Source organism: Kogia breviceps, unplaced genomic scaffold (assembly GCF_026419965.1).
Source record: "Kogia breviceps isolate mKogBre1 unplaced genomic scaffold, mKogBre1 haplotype 1 scaffold_60, whole genome shotgun sequence".
NCBI lineage: Eukaryota > Metazoa > Chordata > Mammalia > Artiodactyla > Physeteridae > Kogia > Kogia breviceps.
The window spans coordinates 267,524-288,093 of record NW_026712043.1 but is presented as its reverse complement, the minus strand read 5'-3'; the positions used below and the strand labels follow the sequence as shown (position 1 = coordinate 288,093).

Genomic DNA, 20,570 nt, shown 5'->3' with positions numbered 1-20,570 from the left:
AGACCCAGCAGTGGCTATGCTTGATTGAACGGTCGCTCAATGTTGACCCTTTCCAGGCAACTCCACTGTGTTTTCCTTAGGGGCTCTTACCACGTCCCACTTAGAACCGAGGGTACGCATTTCTTCACCACCCCGTCAGCATTTCTTGTTTGCAGAAGTTTTGCTGCTGGCCATGCTGAGTCGTGTGACATGATAGGTTTTTGTAACGTGTATTTTCGTGTCTAATAATTCCTAAGGTTCAGCATTTTACCACGCCTTTTTTTATTCTGTTAAACAAAAACAGAAAAAAAAAAAACCGTGAGTACAATAAACCTCTCGAAATTGTCTTCTTGGAAGGTTGCCCTCTTTGGACTTTTTTGGTCGATTTTCGACCCCAGGATTTTGTTTTGGAGGGCAGGTGTCATTTACAAGCCTGCAATGGGTGTCAATATTGAGTGACCATTAGCACTGACTTTAAAGCTGCTGCTGTGGGAAACGGCCACAAGGCGTCAGCATTGCTACATTCCCACATCTGGTTACTAGGGCAGCAGAGCCTTCTGGAAGTCCTGTTCCCAGGTTGTCAATTAGAATGGAATGTGCCAGGAAAAAACCCCAGAAGTGTATGTCACATTACTTCTTGTTCGCTCTTTTAATTTGTTTAAATCGGGGTAATGATTAGAATACTGTTGGTCCTATATGTACAGAATCTGGTTCATTTGTACGTTTTATATGTATATATATATATATATATATATATATATATATATATATATATTCTTGTACAGATCCTCTTCCCATGTAAATTATTGCAGAGTGTTCTGGTGACCTCCCTTGCTATATGGTCGGTCTGTTTGATATATATATTTAATACGTATTTGTACACATATGGTGACACTAATCTTAAGTTATCCATTCCCCCCACCTTTCATTTTACTTAAGCTTAGTTTGTTTTCTAAGTGTGTGAGTGTCTTTCTTTGTGGAAATATGTTCATTTGTGTCAGCTGTTAGATAACGCCTATAGGTGATGTCATACGGTATGCCTTTTGCTTTCCGACTTAACTCATGTTCTGTGATGATCTCTAGGCTCATCTCGGGTGCCTCAAAGAGCAGTGTTTCCTTGTTTTCCATGGCTAATAGTCCACTGTGTCCACGGACCAGCTCTTCTTATCCATTCATCTGTTGATGGACATTTGGGTTGCTTCGGTGTCTTGGCTACTGTGAAAACTCGTGGAGTGCAGCTCTTGCAGCCCGTCTTCTCAGGTGAGAGGCTCGGCTGTGGGTGTTCTGGATGGAAGGGTGGCTCAATTTTTAATTGAAAACGCAGCTCCTTTCTGTTCTCATTATTGGCTGTTACAACTAGACATGTCCTCCGCAGACAGAGGGAACAGAGTTCTCTAAAACCCCTTCAGCATTTATTGTTTGTAGTCTTTTGGCTGACGGTAGTTAACTTGGGTGAGCTGAAAGCTTTTTGTAGCTTAGAGGAGTCTGATCATTCCTGAGGTTGAGCTTTTCTCCATTTTGCTTTTTTGATAAAGAGTGAGTAAAACTTACCTCTTCATACTATCTCTTTGACACATTTGCCTGCTTTGAATTTTTTTCACCACTGCCGAGCTCAGGACATTTTTTTTTTTTTTTTGAGGGCAGGTGTCTTTTAGAGGCCGGAGTCCTTGTGAATGTTAAGTGACCCATAGCTATCCGTTTAAAGCCGCTCTTGCGGGAAACGGCCACAAGGCGGCAGCATTTCTCCATTTCCAACTCTGGGTTTTCCTGCAACAGAGGCTTCCTGGAAATTGTGTTAGTAGGCTGCAAATGAGAGTGCAGTGTGTCAGGGCAAACCCCCAAGAGCTTATATCTCCTTACTTCTTGTGTGTTTTTTAAAATTTAATTGTTATCTAGTATCACAGCCAATTGGATAAAAATGTGGTGTGTGTTCTAGGTGTACTGCATCTGGTTCATCATATGTATGTGTCAATCTATTCATCTTTGGATCCTTTCCCGTGTAGGTTATTACAGAGTGTTGAGTCGACCTCTCTTGGTATTCCTTAGGTATTTTGTGATTATATATTTCATATGTATCAGTACATGTCTGTAAACCCCCATATCCAAATTCATACATTCCTTACACCTTTCCACTTGGTTAAGCATAGTTGGTTTTCTGCATCTATGCACGGCCTTCTCTTGGAAATGACTTCATGGGTATCAATGTTGAAGTAACAGCTATAAGTGATGTCATAGGATATTTCTATTTCGGTTTCTTTCGTACTTCCTTTTGGGTGGGTATCTCTAGATCCTTCTACGGTGGTGCCAGAGGCACCTGTTGCATGCTCTTCCGTGGCTCATGTTCCATTGTGCACATGGGCCCCCTTCTTCTTGGTGCATTGTTCTGTTGATGGACATTTGGGTTTCTTCCAAGTCTTGGCTATGGTACATGTTGCTGCAGTGCAGGATGGCCAGCCTGTGTCTTTTTGATTTTGGTCTACTCGGGAGACAGGCCCATCAGTGGGCCTACCCGATTACAGGTTAGCTCAATTTTTACCTTTCAACGCACCTCCACGGTGTTCTCACTACTAGCTGTTACCAGGTTACGTCCCAGCGGCCGCTAGAGGGCACAGAGTTCTCTAAAACACCTTGAGCATTTATTCTTTGTAGACTCTGTGGCTGATGATCATTCTGACGACGGTGGGTGAACGTTTCTGTCGACTGGATTTGCATGGCTTTATTAATTCCTGATGTTGAGCATTTTTCCATGCCCTTTTATTTATCACAAGAGAAAGAAAGAAAGAGAAGACAAAATGTGCACAAAATATGCCTCTTGAAATTGTCGTTTTGAAATGTGCACGTCTTTTGAGTTGTTTTCCTCGATGGACGACCCAAGAATCGTTTTTGAGGGCAGGTGTCATTTATAGGCCTGCAATGATTTTGAATATCAAGTGACCATTAGCACTGGGTTTAAAGCTGCTGTTTTGAGAAACGGCCACAAGGCGGCAGCAGGTCTCCTTTACCAAACCTGGTTACTCGGGCAACAGAGCCTCCGTGGAAGTCGTATTCTAGGTTGTCAATTAGAATGGACTGTGCCAGGAAAAAGCCCCTTATGTTTGTGCCTCACGACTGACTTGTTCGTTTTTTAATTCAATGTTTATTGTTTCTCACAGCAAGTTTGATTACAATGTTTTGCTTGTTGTGGGTGTGAAAGATGTGGCTCTTTTACACATAAACACGTATCTAGTCTTCTTTGGATCCTTTTCCCATGTAGCTTATGACACAATGTTGAGTACTCTTCTCTTGGTATTCCGTAGGCCTTTGGTGATTTTGTATTTCACCTGTGTTTGTATCCCTCTCTTAAACCCAATTTCCTAATGTACACAATTCTCACACCTGTCCATGGGTGAACCATAAATCTGTTTATTGCATCTGTGATTGCCTTTCTCTGTGGAAATATCTTCAGTGATATCAATTTTTAGGGAACACCTATAAGTGATATCGTAGGCTATGTATCTTTCGCTCTGTGACTTACTGCAAGGTGCGTGATGAACTCTAGCCTCACCGATGGTGCTGTTGATGGCATTGTTTCCTTTTGTTCCTTGGCTAATATTCCATCTGTTCAGGTCCCTGTTCTTCTTTGTCCACTCATCTGTTGATGGACTTTCTGCTTGCTTCCATGTCCTGGCTATTGTAATACTCCTGCAATGCAGATTTGCCTGCCTGTGTCTTTCCACTTCTGTCTTCTTTCTTAGGTTATAGGCCCACGAGTGGGCCTGCTGGATCATATCGTAACTCAGTGTTTACCTTGTAAAGGCACCTCCATTCTGTTCCCATTAGTGCCTCTTACCAGGTGAAGTCCTGTGGCGAGCATTGCCCTCTGAGGAAGGCGCCACTAAGACCCTCCTAAGCCTCAGGGCCCGACTGTACTCTCCTTGGTGTGCATCCTGGACTTTATGGTATGAACATACAAAAGGAGATGGCCTTTGGCCAAATCGCTCCAGGGACCTGCTCAGTTACTGGGAGTCCCTGGTTGTTCCCTAAAGCTAGGAAAAGCAACCCTGGAGGGGAAATTGGTGCCTTTGAGGGAGAAGCCGAGCAGCCAACCAACCAGCTGATGCTGATAAGGTGTGACTAAGCCGAGAAGCCAACCAACCAGCTGATGCCGATAAGGCGTGACGAAGCAAAGTCCCTGCTTTAGGGGTATATATACGGCTAGGCTTTGTTATTAAACTTGCCTTGCAAGCGTCAGTTGCTTGTGCCCTTCTGATCCCATACCTTGGTGCGTTCAGTTCCCTACCCCCTCTCGTCGGTTGTTGCTACACTTTGAGGACCCGCCGCGGCTGGCGGCAAAGTCCCACTTAACCTAGAGGGTATGCACTTCTCCACAACCCCTTCAGCATGAATTGTTGGTAGTCTTGTTGCTGATGGTTCTTCTGACTGGTGTGAGCCGATACCTCTGTGGTTGGATTTGCATGCGTCTCATAAAGCCTTGAAATTGAGCTTTCAGGGATGTCCTTTTTTTCTTCAAACTGTGTGTGTAGCTTACCTCATCACATTCTTTTCTTGAAGTATGTGCCGCCTTTTGAAATATTTTGGCCACTACCTCCCTCAAGACATTTTGAGGGCAGGTTTCATTGACAGCCCTCCAGGACTTGTGCACACGAAGTGACCATTAGCACGGGTTTTCAAGCTGCCGTTGCAGGTAACGGCCAGAGGGCTGCAGCATTTCTGCGTTTCCCACTCTGGTAACTAGTGAAACAGACCTTCCTGCCAGTGGTGTTCCTCGGTTATCAATGACGGTGGGATGTGTCTGGAGAAACCCCCCAAAGCTGATGTCTCCTTACTTATATCTGTTTTTAAAATGGAATTTCTACTTTTCACTGGAGTACTCTTCCATTGTGTCCATGGACCACTGCTCCTTTCTGCATTCCTCTGTGGCTGGGCATTTTCATTGCTTCCAAGTGTTGGCTATGGTAAACATTGCTGGATTGCAGGATTGCCAGCCCGTGTCTTTTTGATTCTCATCCTCTCAGGTGATAGACCCAGCAGTGGCTATGCTTGATTGAACGGTCGCTCAATGTTGACCCTTTCCAGGCAACTCCACTGTGTTTTCCTTAGGGGCTCTTACCACGTCCCACTTAGAACCGAGGGTACGCATTTCTTCACCACCCCGTCAGCATTTCTTGTTTGCAGAAGTTTTGCTGCTGGCCATGCTGAGTCGTGTGACATGATAGGTTTTTGTAACGTGTATTTTCGTGTCTAATAATTCCTAAGGTTCAGCATTTTTCCACGCCTTTTTTTATTCTGTTAAACAAAAACAGAAAAAAAAAAAACCGTGAGTACAATAAACCTCTCGAAATTGTCTTCTTGGAAGGTTGCCCTCTTTGGACTTTTTTGGTCGATTTTCGACCCCAGGATTTTGTTTTGGAGGGCAGGTGTCATTTACAAGCCTGCAATGGGTGTGAATATTGAGTGACCATTAGCACTGACTTTAAAGCTGCTGCTGTGGGAAACGGCCACAAGGCGTCAGCATTGCTACATTCCCACATCTGGTTACTAGGGCAGCAGAGCCTTCTGGAAGTCCTGTTCCCAGGTTGTCAATTAGAATGGAATGTGCCAGGAAAAAACCCCAGAAGTGTATGTCACATTACTTCTTGTTCGCTCTTTTAATTTGTTTAAATCGGGGTAATGATTAGAATACTGTTGGTCCTATATGTACAGAATCTGGTTCATTTGTACGTTTTATATGTATATATATATATATATATATATATATATATATATTCTTGTACAGATCCTCTTCCCATGTAAATTATTGCAGAGTGTTCTGGTGACCTCCCTTGCTATATGGTCGGTCTGTTTGATATATATATTTAATACGTATTTGTACACATATGGTGACACTAATCTTAAGTTATCCATTCCCCCCACCTTTCATTTTACTTAAGCTTAGTTTGTTTTCTAAGTGTGTGAGTGTCTTTCTTTGTGGAAATATGTTCATTTGTGTCAGCTGTTAGATAACGCCTATAGGTGATGTCATACGGTATGCCTTTTGCTTTCCGACTTAACTCATGTTCTGTGATGATCTCTAGGCTCATCTCGGGTGCCTCAAAGAGCAGTGTTTCCTTGTTTTCCATGGCTAATAGTCCACTGTGTCCACGGACCAGCTCTTCTTATCCATTCATCTGTTGATGGACATTTGGGTTGCTTCGGTGTCTTGGCTACTGTGAAAACTCGTGGAGTGCAGCTCTTGCAGCCCGTCTTCTCAGGTGAGAGGCTCGGCTGTGGGTGTTCTGGATGGAAGGGTGGCTCAATTTTTAATTGAAAACGCAGCTCCTTTCTGTTCTCATTATTGGCTGTTACAACTAGACATGTCCTCCGCAGACAGAGGGAACAGAGTTCTCTAAAACCCCTTCAGCATTTATTGTTTGTAGTCTTTTGGCTGACGGTAGTTAACTTGGGTGAGCTGAAAGCTTTTTGTAGCTTAGAGGAGTCTGATCATTCCTGAGGTTGAGCTTTTCTCCATTTTGCTTTTTTGATAAAGAGTGAGTAAAACTTACCTCTTCATACTATCTCTTTGACACATTTGCCTGCTTTGAATTTTTTTCACCACTGCCGAGCTCAGGACATTTTTTTTTTTTTTTGAGGGCAGGTGTCTTTTAGAGGCCGGAGTCCTTGTGAATGTTAAGTGACCCATAGCTATCCGTTTAAAGCCGCTCTTGCGGGAAACGGCCACAAGGCGGCAGCATTTCTCCATTTCCAACTCTGGGTTTTCCTGCAACAGAGGCTTCCTGGAAATTGTGTTAGTAGGCTGCAAATGAGAGTGCAGTGTGTCAGGGCAAACCCCCAAGAGCTTATATCTCCTTACTTCTTGTGTGTTTTTTAAAATTTAATTGTTATCTAGTATCACAGCCAATTGGATAAAAATGTGGTGTGTGTTCTAGGTGTACTGCATCTGGTTCATCATATGTATGTGTCAATCTATTCATCTTTGGATCCTTTCCCGTGTAGGTTATTACAGAGTGTTGAGTCGACCTCTCTTGGTATTCCTTAGGTATTTTGTGATTATATATTTCATATGTATCAGTACATGTCTGTAAACCCCCATATCCAAATTCATACATTCCTTACACCTTTCCACTTGGTTAAGCATAGTTGGTTTTCTGCATCTATGCACGGCCTTCTCTTGGAAATGACTTCATGGGTATCAATGTTGAAGTAACAGCTATAAGTGATGTCATAGGATATTTCTATTTCGGTTTCTTTCGTACTTCCTTTTGGGTGGGTATCTCTAGATCCTTCTACGGTGGTGCCAGAGGCACCTGTTGCATGCTCTTCCGTGGCTCATGTTCCATTGTGCACATGGGCCCCCTTCTTCTTGGTGCATTGTTCTGTTGATGGACATTTGGGTTTCTTCCAAGTCTTGGCTATGGTACATGTTGCTGCAGTGCAGGATGGCCAGCCTGTGTCTTTTTGATTTTGGTCTACTCGGGAGATAGGCCCATCAGTGGGCCTACCCGATTACAGGTTAGCTCAATTTTTACCTTTCAACGCACCTCCACGGTGTTCTCACTACTAGCTGTTACCAGGTTACGTCCCAGCGGCCGCTAGAGGGCACAGAGTTCTCTAAAACACCTTGAGCATTTATTCTTTGTAGACTCTGTGGCTGATGATCATTCTGACGACGGTGGGTGAACGTTTCTGTCGACTGGATTTGCATGGCTTTATTAATTCCTGATGTTGAGCATTTTTCCATGCCCTTTTATTTATCACAAGAGAAAGAAAGAAAGAGAAGACAAAATGTGCACAAAATATGCCTCTTGAAATTGTCGTTTTGAAATGTGCAAGTCTTTTGAGTTGTTTTCCTCGATGGACGACCCAAGAATCGTTTTTGAGGGCAGGTGTCATTTATAGGCCTGCAATGATTTTGAATATCAAGTGACCATTAGCACTGGGTTTAAAGCTGCTGTTTTGAGAAACGGCCACAAGGCGGCAGCAGGTCTCCTTTACCAAACGTGGTTACTCGGGCAACAGAGCCTCCGTGGAAGTCGTATTCTAGGTTGTCAATTAGAATGGACTGTGCCAGGAAAAAGCCCCTTATGTTTGTGCCTCACGACTGACTTGTTCGTTTTTTAATTCAATGTTTATTGTTTCTCACAGCAAGTTTGATTACAATGTTTTGCTTGTTGTGGGTGTGAAAGATGTGGCTCTTTTACACATAAACATGTATCTAGTCTTCTTTGGATCCTTTTCCCATGTAGCTTATGACACAATGTTGAGTACTCTTCTCTTGGTATTCCGTAGGCCTTTGGTGATTTTGTATTTCACCTGTGTTTGTATCTCTCTCTTAAACCCAATTTCCTAATGTACACAATTCTCACACCTGTCCATGGGTGAACCATAAATCTGTTTATTGCATCTGTGATTGCCTTTCTCTGTGGAAATATCTTCAGTGATATCGATTTTTAGGGAACACCTATAAGTGATATCGTAGGCTATGTATCTTTCGCTCTGTGACTTACTGCAAGGTGCGTGATGAACTCTAGCCTCACCGATGGTGCTGTTGATGGCATTGTTTCCTTTTGTTCCTTGGCTAATATTCCATCTGTTCAGGTCCCTGTTCTTCTTTGTCCACTCATCTGTTGATGGACTTTCTGCTTGCTTCCATGTCCTGGCTATTGTAATACTCCTGCAATGCAGATTTGCCTGCCTGTGTCTTTCCACTTCTGTCTTCTTTCTTAGGTTATAGGCCCACGAGTGGGCCTGCTGGATCATATCGTAACTCAGTGTTTACCTTGTAAAGGCACCTCCATTCTGTTCCCATTAGTGCCTCTTACCAGGTGAAGTCCTGTGGCGAGCATTGCCCTCTGAGGAAGGCGCCACTAAGACCCTCCTAAGCCTCAGGGCCCGACTGTACTCTCCTTGGTGTGCATCCTGGACTTTATGGTATGAACATACAAAAGGAGATGGCCTTTGGCCAAATCGCTCCAGGGACCTGCTCAGTTACTGGGAGTCCCTGGTTGTTCCCTAAAGCTAGGAAAAGCAACCCTGGAGGGGAAATTGGTGCCTTTGAGGGAGAAGCCGAGCAGCCAACCAACCAGCTGATGCTGATAAGGTGTGACTAAGCCGAGAAGCCAACCAACCAGCTGATGCCGATAAGGCGTGACGAAGCAAAGTCCCTGCTTTAGGGGTATATATACGGCTAGGCTTTGTTATTAAACTTGCCTTGCAAGCGTCAGTTGCTTGTGCCCTTCTGATCCCATACCTTGGTGCGTTCAGTTCCCTACCCCCTCTCGTCGGTTGTTGCTACACTTTGAGGACCCGCCGCGGCTGGCGGCAAAGTCCCACTTAACCTAGAGGGTATGCACTTCTCCACAACCCCTTCAGCATGAATTGTTGGTAGTCTTGTTGCTGATGGTTCTTCTGACTGGTGTGAGCCGATACCTCTGTGGTTGGATTTGCATGCGTCTCATAAAGCCTTGAAATTGAGCTTTCAGGGATGTCCTTTTTTTCTTCAAACTGTGTGTGTAGCTTACCTCATCACATTCTTTTCTTGAAGTATGTGCCGCCTTTTGAAATATTTTGGCCACTACCTCCCTCAAGACATTTTGAGGGCAGGTTTCATTGACAGCCCTCCAGGACTTGTGCACACGAAGTGACCATTAGCACGGGTTTTCAAGCTGCCGTTGCAGGTAACGGCCAGAGGGCTGCAGCATTTCTGCGTTTCCCACTCTGGTAACTAGTGAAACAGACCTTCCTGCCAGTGGTGTTCCTCGGTTATCAATGACGGTGGGATGTGTCTGGAGAAACCCCCCAAAGCTGATGTCTCCTTACTTATATCTGTTTTTAAAATGGAATTTCTACTTTTCACTGGAGTACTCTTCCATTGTGTCCATGGACCACTGCTCCTTTCTGCATTCCTCTGTGGCTGGGCATTTTCATTGCTTCCAAGTGTTGGCTATGGTAAACATTGCTGGATTGCAGGATTGCCAGCCCGTGTCTTTTTGATTCTCATCCTCTCAGGTGATAGACCCAGCAGTGGCTATGCTTGATTGAACGGTCGCTCAATGTTGACCCTTTCCAGGCAACTCCACTGTGTTTTCCTTAGGGGCTCTTACCACGTCCCACTTAGAACCGAGGGTACGCATTTCTTCACCACCCCGTCAGCATTTCTTGTTTGCAGAAGTTTTGCTGCTGGCCATGCTGAGTCGTGTGACATGATAGGTTTTTGTAACGTGTATTTTCGTGTCTAATAATTCCTAAGGTTCAGCATTTTTCCACGCCTTTTTTTATTCTGTTAAACAAAAACAGAAAAAAAAAAAAACCGTGAGTACAATAAACCTCTCGAAATTGTCTTCTTGGAAGGTTGCCCTCTTTGGACTTTTTTGGTCGATTTTCGACCCCAGGATTTTGTTTTGGAGGGCAGGTGTCATTTACAAGCCTGCAATGGGTGTGAATATTGAGTGACCATTAGCACTGACTTTAAAGCTGCTGCTGTGGGAAACGGCCACAAGGCGTCAGCATTGCTACATTCCCACATCTGGTTACTAGGGCAGCAGAGCCTTCTGGAAGTCCTGTTCCCAGGTTGTCAATTAGAATGGAATGTGCCAGGAAAAAACCCCAGAAGTGTATGTCACATTACTTCTTGTTCGCTCTTTTAATTTGTTTAAATCGGGGTAATGATTAGAATACTGTTGGTCCTATATGTACAGAATCTGGTTCATTTGTACGTTTTATATGTATATATATATATATATATATATATATATATATATTCTTGTACAGATCCTCTTCCCATGTAAATTATTGCAGAGTGTTCTGGTGACCTCCCTTGCTATATGGTCGGTCTGTTTGATATATATATTTAATACGTATTTGTACACATATGGTGACACTAATCTTAAGTTATCCATTCCCCCCACCTTTCATTTTACTTAAGCTTAGTTTGTTTTCTAAGTGTGTGAGTGTCTTTCTTTGTGGAAATATGTTCATTTGTGTCAGCTGTTAGATAACGCCTATAGGTGATGTCATACGGTATGCCTTTTGCTTTCCGACTTAACTCATGTTCTGTGATGATCTCTAGGCTCATCTCGGGTGCCTCAAAGAGCAGTGTTTCCTTGTTTTCCATGGCTAATAGTCCACTGTGTCCACGGACCAGCTCTTCTTATCCATTCATCTGTTGATGGACATTTGGGTTGCTTCGGTGTCTTGGCTACTGTGAAAACTCGTGGAGTGCAGCTCTTGCAGCCCGTCTTCTCAGGTGAGAGGCTCGGCTGTGGGTGTTCTGGATGGAAGGGTGGCTCAATTTTTAATTGAAAACGCAGCTCCTTTCTGTTCTCATTATTGGCTGTTACAACTAGACATGTCCTCCGCAGACAGAGGGAACAGAGTTCTCTAAAACCCCTTCAGCATTTATTGTTTGTAGTCTTTTGGCTGACGGTAGTTAACTTGGGTGAGCTGAAAGCTTTTTGTAGCTTAGAGGAGTCTGATCATTCCTGAGGTTGAGCTTTTCTCCATTTTCCTTTTTTTGATAAAGAGTGAGTAAAACTTACCTCTATCATACTATCTCTTTGACACATTTGCCTGCTTTGAATTTTTTTGGCCACGGCCGAGCTCAGGACATTTTTTTTTTTTTTGAGGGCAGGTGTCTTTTAGAGGCCTGAGTCCTTATGAATGTTAAGTGACCCATAGCTATGCGTTTGAAGCCGCTCTTGCGGGAAACGGCCACAAGGCGGCAGCATTTCTCCATTTCCAACTCTGGGTTTTCCTGCAACAGAGGCTTCCTGGAAATTGTGTTAGTAGGCTGCAAATGAGAGTGCAGTGTGTCAGGGCAAACCCCCAAGAGCTTATATCTCCTTACTTCTTGTGTGTTTTTTAAAATTTAATTGTTATCTAGTATCACAGCCAATTGGATAAAAATGTGGTGTGTGTTCTAGGTGTACTGCATCTGGTTCATCATATGTATGTATCAATCTATTCATCTTTGGATCCTTTCCCGTGTAGGTTATTACAGAGTGTTGAGTAGACCTCTCTCTGTATTCCTTAGGTGTTTTTTGATTATGTCTTTCATATGTATCAGTACTTATCTGTTAACCCCCATATCCTAATTCATGCATTCCTTACAGATGAAATGAGAATTCTCCACATTATACTAGTCATTTCAGAGAGTGGGAAAGGATGGCAAGTGGTAAAATATTATCTTTTCCCTTAATCTTTTTAAATTTCCCTTGTTACAACATAGGATTATTATCCCTGAATCATAATTCTGTCAGTACACCAGTATAGAGATTATTTCTTAATAGTTAGGTGAGAACCATTTCCTTCTGTTTTTGAGAAAAATTCTGTTACCTCCTTTCAGTAATGGCACTCTTCCCCAAATCAACGGTTTAACAAGGGAGATGGAAGCAGAATAATCATGCAAATACAAAACAATACAACAGCAAGAGAAAATGTCTAACTTCCAATAAGAGCTCAATTTAGAAGAGGGTTTATATCTTCAGAACAAAAGCATGCCTCCTTGACTTGCTAACCAGTCAAAATCTGTGTATTCTACAGAAAATCTGTGATGTTATTCCCATAAAACTACCCTTTACTGCTTCTGCCTCCAATAGATTTCCTAAGCACTAGTGTTTTAATGTACAGGTTACAAACAAAATCCTAATGAGATTTATTTATAATGTGTGTGTTATTTGTCTTATCCTAGCGTCTATATTCTTCTCCATTCCTGGAGTCGAAATAATATTACTTTACCTGCTAAGTGATATCGGGAGAGTGGGAGAGGTTTCATAAATACCCCAACCCTAAAGCATACCCTAAACCTAACCCATACACTAACTCTAACCCATCGACATACCTTAAACTATACCCTAATCCTAACCCGTGCCCTAACCCTAAACTTAACTCTAACCTGTACGCTAATCCTAACTCGTACACTAACACGTATCCATACCCCAATCTTTACCCTAATCCTAACCTGTGCCCTAACCCTAACCCAAATGCTTAAACCTAAGCCATACCCTAGTCCTAAACCGTGCCCTAACCCTTAAAACCCTAACCGGTAGCCATAGCCTAATCTTTACCCTAATCCTAACCTGTGCCCTAACCCTAACCCTAACTGACCCTTTCCCTAAGTAAGCGCTGACACTGTCCCGAAGTGAGGCCCTGAGGTTGTCCCTAACTCACATCCTCATGCTAGGCCTAACCCTGGCCTTGTCATTGTCCCTAACAAAGGCCCTGACCCTAGTCTTAGCCTAGGCCTTGATATTTGGTCTATCTCAGGTTCTGATGCTGTCCCTAACTAAGGCCCTAAAGCTGTCCCTAACATCAGCCTTGCTGCCGCCAATAACTAACGTGCTGACACTATCCTGAGCTAATATCTTGATCCATCTCTTACCATGGTCCTGACACTGTCCTTACTAAAGTCCTGATGCCATCCCAAAGTGTGCATCCCCTTAGGAATTCAGCAGAATAAGCCTGAAACCTGGTCTGGAACTGGCACTTCAGAGAGATTTCGTAGCAAGTTGTCTAATTCTACCTAAGTAGGTTTTAACTTGTGATGTAGTATTGACATATCCATAACAGGAGCTACTGAACACTACACATATGTCTCATCTTTCTAATAGTATCTGATCTAAAGTCACTGTTTGAAATTTAATAGTTAAGATAGGAGTCCTTGAAAACGTACGGTTGCAGCTACCAGCAGACATTGTTTTCAGAATGGCTAGTGGCATCCTGAGTCTGATGTAGCTCAGAAATTCAATTTCAACAATACAGTTATGCGGGGACTTACCTGGTGGCTCAATGGTTAAGACTTCGCCTTCTAACACAGAGGGTGCCGGTTTGAGCCCTGGGCAGGGAGCTAAGATCTCACATGCCTCGTGGCCTAAAAACCAAAACATGAAACAGAAACAATATTGTAACAAATTCAATAGACTTAAAAAATGGTCCACATCCAAAAAAAACTTAAAAAGAAAACAGAAAAAGAATTCAGGAATGCATCTAAATCACATCTACAAAGGTCACTTAGGTTTATCTTGGATGTCTGAACCATAGTTACTACTCCTTTTTGACTGTAAAATGCATTCCCTTCCTCAATGCCAAAGCAGATGTACAATTCGTATCTAAAAGGCCACAAAACTGGCCACTCTGGTCAGTATAATTTAAGTTAAACCATGTATAAGCCAGAGAGATTTCCTCACACCTCAATACGTGAAGTTTTTTTCCTTTTGATTCCAAGTCTTTCAATAGAAAGCACTGATGATCAAAATGTCAATCCCTCAGTGCCAGAATGATTCAGCTGTTTGGCCCTGGTGTAGATCATGTCCCTCAGTGCTAGGCCTCCTTGTTATTTGCCTAGTTAATCCACTTTGGGGGAATACTGATCAGGTATCGTGAACATGCTCAGAGGTATGTTAATGACAAAACGCTTTATATAGGCCATACATTTTATTATCCATACCCAATTGTCACACAAGCATTGTACATGTGCTTTTAGCAGTAGACCTAAAGCAAACAGTGATACATCATGAGTCATTACATTCTGATAACTTCACTATGTAATTTTCCTTTCCTCTTAAACATCGGGGCAAAATGAAGCCAACACAGTAACTTTCATAAATACACACTTCAATACAGAGGTGTCATTTATCCAATTGCTCCAAGTCCTAAGTAGCTTGAGGGGAAGGACTTCCAATTTTACCAGGACATACTAGATTTTTAGGAATTCCATGTAATTTAATATACTAATCAAACATTTCTCTCTGAGATAGCTCAAGGGCCTTCTAAAGCATCCCAAAGTTAGCTGGAGATCAAAAGAACGGTTAGAATTGGCCAAAAAACACTTATTCACTGAACCAAAGTAAAGAGATTTCAAACAAAAATACAGATCACAGACACAGGCAAAGGAACTCACCAGCTGTTCACAATCAAAAGCAGCATTCTAAGAAAACTTTGGAGGGAGAAACAAAATGCAGGCTTGCCCTAACCCACTTCCAACAAAATCCATCTTAGAATATCGTGGTCAGGCACAACTCTTCCCTCCATGTTCCCTTTTCACAAATGTTCACCACCTTCTGTATCCATCTTATGTTGTCCCTTATTTTTTTCTGCATTCAGACACAACGAGCTCTAGTACAAAGTGACTTTCTTTTCTCTTTGTACCATCAGCCTGTTACCTAGCCGCTCACCTCCTTTATTACGTAGTTTCATAAATGCTTGAACGTATGGAATTTCTTTTGTCTTTCTCCTCCTGTGACAAAATAACTCTAGCTGAAGGATAGTATAGTCATTTAGGCTATCATTCAAAGACCACCTTTCCTCATTTTTCAAGAATGTATCCATACATTGGCCAGACAAAATTACAATAGAATTTCATTCTTTTCTTACTCTTAGGTTTACAACTATAGGTTGACCAGTCTGCCAGGATTTTGCCCATTGGCTCTCAGATGGAACTGAAGAAGAAGCACTTCTTACGTTTGAACCATGGAACACTCACACCACGGACTAAGAACACAACAAAATCCTAAACACCAATGGAAGCCTCACACCAAAGGAACCAGAAACCAAAGAGAAACCAACAACCAAACAGCACAAGACTCAAATCAGCTTCCAAGTCTCAACTTAGCCTGTGACCTCTGTCCAAGTGGTTCACCTTCCAAATGAGATTTCCTGGAATGAAAAGTCACCCAAATGGGAACCAAGGTTCCCCCAAATGTACAGGGCTAAAAGGACCTCAGACTGCTTGCCAGGGGAGTTACCACACACTGGCTGAGGTGCTGCAACATCCCAAATGCTATTTTTCTGGTTCCCCAAAATAATCCCTTGGAGTAGGACATTCAGGGCAGTCCAGGCAGGAGGAACAGAGGAACGTCCTCAAGGCAAAGACGGCCTCGGCAGCTGCTAGGGTGGTTCCTCTTCCACCATCTACTCCTGCCCTAGAGTTCTAACTGCTGGGATGACTGGGGCTTGGCCTTTCCAGGCAAGGGTCCCAGGTGGTTTGGCCTCTAAAGGAATTCTCCAACCTTACACTCTCTCGAAAGAGACTAGTGTGGAGAAAATCTCAGTGTCCGATCAAGTCAGGGGACCCACAGGGGGATCCCCAAGTCAGCCCCACATTGGGTACTAAATTTGATGTCGAAAACTCAACCTCTGTGCACCAGTGCCAAATCAAATCTCAGAGAGAGAGGTTTGCAGGAAGTAGAGAAGAATAGCTTTACTCCTTTGGCAGCCAAAGGGGGACACAGAAAACTCCGACCCTCAAAAACCGTGTGTCCCAATGCAGGAGGATCTGGTGAGGAGTTTTACAGCAATGGTTTAAGGAGACAGGTATCCTAAGGATTACTGTGTGTACAGGGCCTTAACTAAATATAACCTGACCTCAGATGGTCTCTTGAGGACCTTCTCTGGAATGAAGACTAAAATCTTCTATTTTGTGGGGGGGTTTAGGTTGCTAAAGAGCCCAAAGATGCTCTTAACTGTATCCCTTGAGGCAAAACCAGAATCTTGGCCCAAGGCTGCACTGTTCATTCTATTCTGTTCTTCTTTGGTCTGTGCAGTCCCTCCTTTCCATGATTAGCAACTGTTCGAATCAGCCCTTTAGAACTCAGGGAAGGTCTTGGAGTCTCTAGCATAACTAAGGCCCTGAAATTCTCCCTAACTCAGTCCCTGACGCTGTCTCTAACTAAGGCCCAGATGCCAACAATATCTAAAGTCCTGACATTATCCTGAGCTAATATCCTGACCCAGGTCTTACCAAGCTCCTGAAACTGACCCAAAGTAAGCCTTGATGCTGTCCATAAATGGGGGCATGAGGCTACCCCTAATAGAATCCCTGATAATGTCTTCAAAGATCCTCACATTGATCCCACAGAGGCCCTTATGCTGATCCTAAGACATGTCCTGACAGTGGCACTAACTCAGGCCCTAAAGACAGGCCTCACTTAGGCCCTTTAGCTGTACTTTAGATAGGCTCTGACGCTATCTGTATACAAAACGCTGGAAGACGTCCGGATTTAGGGCCCTGTCACTGGGCCTAACTAAGGTCCTGATGCTCTCAATAATTTTCTGGCACTATGCCTGGAACGGACCTAACTCTGTCCCAAGCTAATGTCCTGCATCTTTTCCTAACTGAAACCATAATACACTCCATGACAAAGGCACAGACTAATCCTAACTAAGGCCTTAACACTATATCTCACTACGGCCCAGAATCTGTCCCTAATGGTCCCTGCTGCAAACAATAACTAAAATGCGGACACTGTCCTGAGAAAATTTCCTGACACATTTCTATGCACCATCCTGACTGTCCCAAAAAAATCCCTGTCGGTATCCTTAAGTGAAGACCTGAGGCTGTGCCTAACTCAGGCCCTGAAGCTTTCCCTAACGGAGGCCTCGATTCTCTGACTCACTCAGGCCCTGCTCATGTCTTTCACTATGACCCGAATGCTGACTCCACAAACGCCCTGAATGCTGCTCTTAAATCATGCCCTGACAGTGTCTGCATCTAGGGGCCTCACTCAGGCCCTCACCTTCTCCCTATATCAGGCTCTGACGCTGTCCCTACCCGAAGCCCTGGCACAGGTCTTAAATTAGGCCCTGATTCTCTAAGTACCTAAGGGCTTGATTCCAAACCTAGGTCATTACCTGACACTAGCCCTAGACCTGAATGTAACCTTGTCCGTTGCTAATGTCAAATTTATCTAAAGAGATTCTTTAGGATGAAATTCTTTCATCTTCTGAATAGAGTTTTCTGAAAAAAATAATGTTTAAACTCTTACCGACCTTAAACAAAATGTACTCAACTTCTGCGGAATATTCCTTTATACCAGCGTGTATGGTTTCCTTCTGCATCTGCGTGTGTTGGCTTAAAGGGTGCTTGTAGGAATGCCTACTGTTATGCTAACTAAATCCCTGATGCTGTCCCTAAATAACGTCCTGAAATTAGTCTCAAGGCTGTGAACCTGTCCCAAACTGAGGCCTGGAGGCTCATCCTAGCTCAGGCCCTGACACTGTCCCTAGCAAAGGCCCTCACACAACTCCTAGCTCAGTCCCTGACACTATACCTAACAAAGGCCATAATGCTAGTCCTAACTCAGGCCCTGACACTGTTTCTAACTAAAGCCCAGCTGCCGCCAATATCTAAAATCCTGATACTATCCTGAGTTAATATCCTGACCCAGGTCTTACCAAGGTCCTGAAACTGACTAAAACTAAGCCTTGATGCTGTCCATAAATAAGGCCCTGAGGCTCTCCCTAACAGAGGCCCTGATAATGTCTTTAATGAAGAACCTGACGCTGATCCCAAAGAGGCCCTTCTGCTGCTCCTAAGTCATGCCCTGACAGTGTCCCGAACTCAGGCCCTAAAGATAAGCCTCACTTAGGCCCTTTGGCTGTACCTTCCTTATGCTCTGACGCTGTCTGTATAGGAAGCCCTGGCAGTGGTCCTGATTTAGGCCCTCACGCTGGTCCTAAGTAAGGCCCTGAGGCTCGCAATAACGAAGGTCTTCACGCTTTTCCTGGGTCATTTCGTGACGTTATCCCTGGCCCGGAACCTGACTCTGTCCCAAGCTAATGTCCTGCATCTTATCCTAAATGAAACCCTAATAGTATGCCTAACTAAGCCCTGACCAATCCGAACAAAGGCCTTGACACTATCTCTCACTAAAGCCCGGAATCTGTCCCTAACATGGGACCTGTTGCAATCAATAACTAAAATCCGGACACTGTCCTGAGATACTTTCCTGACACATTTCTATGCACGATCCTGACACTGTCCCAAACCGGTCGGTGTCTTTAAGTGAAGACCAGACACTGTGCCTAACTCAGGCCCTGAAGCTTTCCCTAACGGAGGCCTTGATTCTGTGACTCACTCAAGGCCTGCTCATGTCTTTCACTATGACCTTTCGCTGACCCAACCAAGGTGTTTATGCTGCTCCTAAGTCATGCCCTGACTGTGTCTACAGCTACGGGGATGACGCTAGGCCTCACTCAGGCCCTGAAGTTCTCCATAAGTCAGGTCTGACGCTGTCCCTACCGAAAATCTTGACGCAGGTCCTAAATTTTAGGCCTTGATTCTCTAAGTAAGTAAGGTCTTGACACTAAAACTAGGTCATTAACTGACACTACCCCTAGACCTTAATCTAATCTTGACTTTAGCTAATGTCAAGTTTAGGGAAAGAGATTCTTTACGATGAAATTCTTTCATCATATGAATATTGGTTTCTTAAAACAATAATTTTTAAACTCTTGTTAACCTTAAACAAAGTGTACTCAACTGCTGTGGAATATTCCTTCATAGCAGCATGCATGGTTCACTTTTACATTCTTGTGTGTTGGCCTTCAAGGTTCTTGCAGGAATGGCTCCTCTTATGCTAACTAAATCATCCCTGATGCTGAACATAAATAAGGCGCTGAAATTACTCCCGATGCTCTGAACCTGTCCCTAACTACGGCCTGGAGACTCGTGCTAAACCAGGCCCTGACACTGTCCCAAACCAAGACCCTGACATTACACGTAACTCGGACCCTGACACTACTCCTAGCTCACTCCCTAACACTATTACCTAACAAAGCCCATAATGATATTCCTAACTCAGACCCTGACACTGACTCTAACTAAGGCCCTGCTGCCGCCAATATCTAAAGTCCTGATGCTATCCTGAGTTAATATCCTGACCCAGGTCTTACCAAGGTCCTGAAACTGACCCAAAGTAAGCCTTGATGCTGTCTGAAAATGAGGCCCTGAGGCTCTCCCTAACAGAGGCCCTGATAATGTCTTTAGTGAAGACCCTCACGCTGATCCCACAGAGGCCCTTCTGCTGCTCCTAAGTCATGCCCTGACAGTGTCCCGAACTCAGGCCCTAAAGATAAGCCTCACTTAGGCCCTTTGGCTGTACCTTCCTTATGCTCTGACGCTGTCTGTATAGGAAGCCCTGGCAGTGGTCCTGATTTAGGCCCTCACGCTGGTCCTAAGTAAGGCCCTGAGGCTCTCAATAACGAAGGTCTTCACGCTTTTCCTGGGTCATTTCGTGACGCTATCCCTGGCCCGGAACCTGACTCTGTCCCAAGCTCATGTCCTGCATCTTATCCTAAATGAAACCCTAATAGTATCCCTAACTAAGCCCTGACGAATCCGAACAAAGGCCTTCACACTATCTCTCACGAGCGCCCGGAATCTGTCCCTAATGGTCCCTGCTGCAATTAATAACTAAAAAAAGGACACTGTCCAGAGCTAATATCCTGACACATTTCTAGCCACTGTCCTGATACTTTCCAAAAGAAAGCCTGTTGCCGTCCTTAAGTGAAGACCTGAGGCTGTGCCTAACTCAGGCCCTGCAGCTTTCCCTAACTGAGGCCTTGATTCTGTGACTAACACAGGCCCTGTTCATGTCTTTCACTATGACCTGCATGCTGACCCCACAAAGGCCCTGATGCTGTTCCTACGTCATGCCCTGACTGTGTCTCCAGCAGGTGGGCTGGCACTAGGCCTCACTCAGGCCTAGACGTTCTCCCTAAGTCAGGCTCTGACGATGTCCCTACCCGAAGCCCTGACACAGGTCCTAAATTAGGCCCTGATTCTCTAAATAACTAAGGTCTTGACACCAACCCAGGTC

At 44.0% G+C, this 20,570-nt stretch overlaps 1 long non-coding RNA gene across 1 annotated transcript in view; it reads right to left on the bottom strand.

Annotated features, from left to right (window-relative positions):
- Window positions 1-248: 248 nt before the first annotated feature.
- The window catches only part of LOC136793489 (uncharacterized), a 125,789-nt gene continuing 105,467 nt past the window's right edge, over window positions 249-20,570 (bottom strand). The window contains exons 2-3 of the long non-coding RNA XR_010838778.1: window positions 13,751-13,843; window positions 249-266 (exon numbers count right to left, since the gene is read on the bottom strand). This is a non-coding gene — a long non-coding RNA (uncharacterized lncRNA). The remainder of the gene's footprint in view (window positions 267-13,750; window positions 13,844-20,570) is intronic.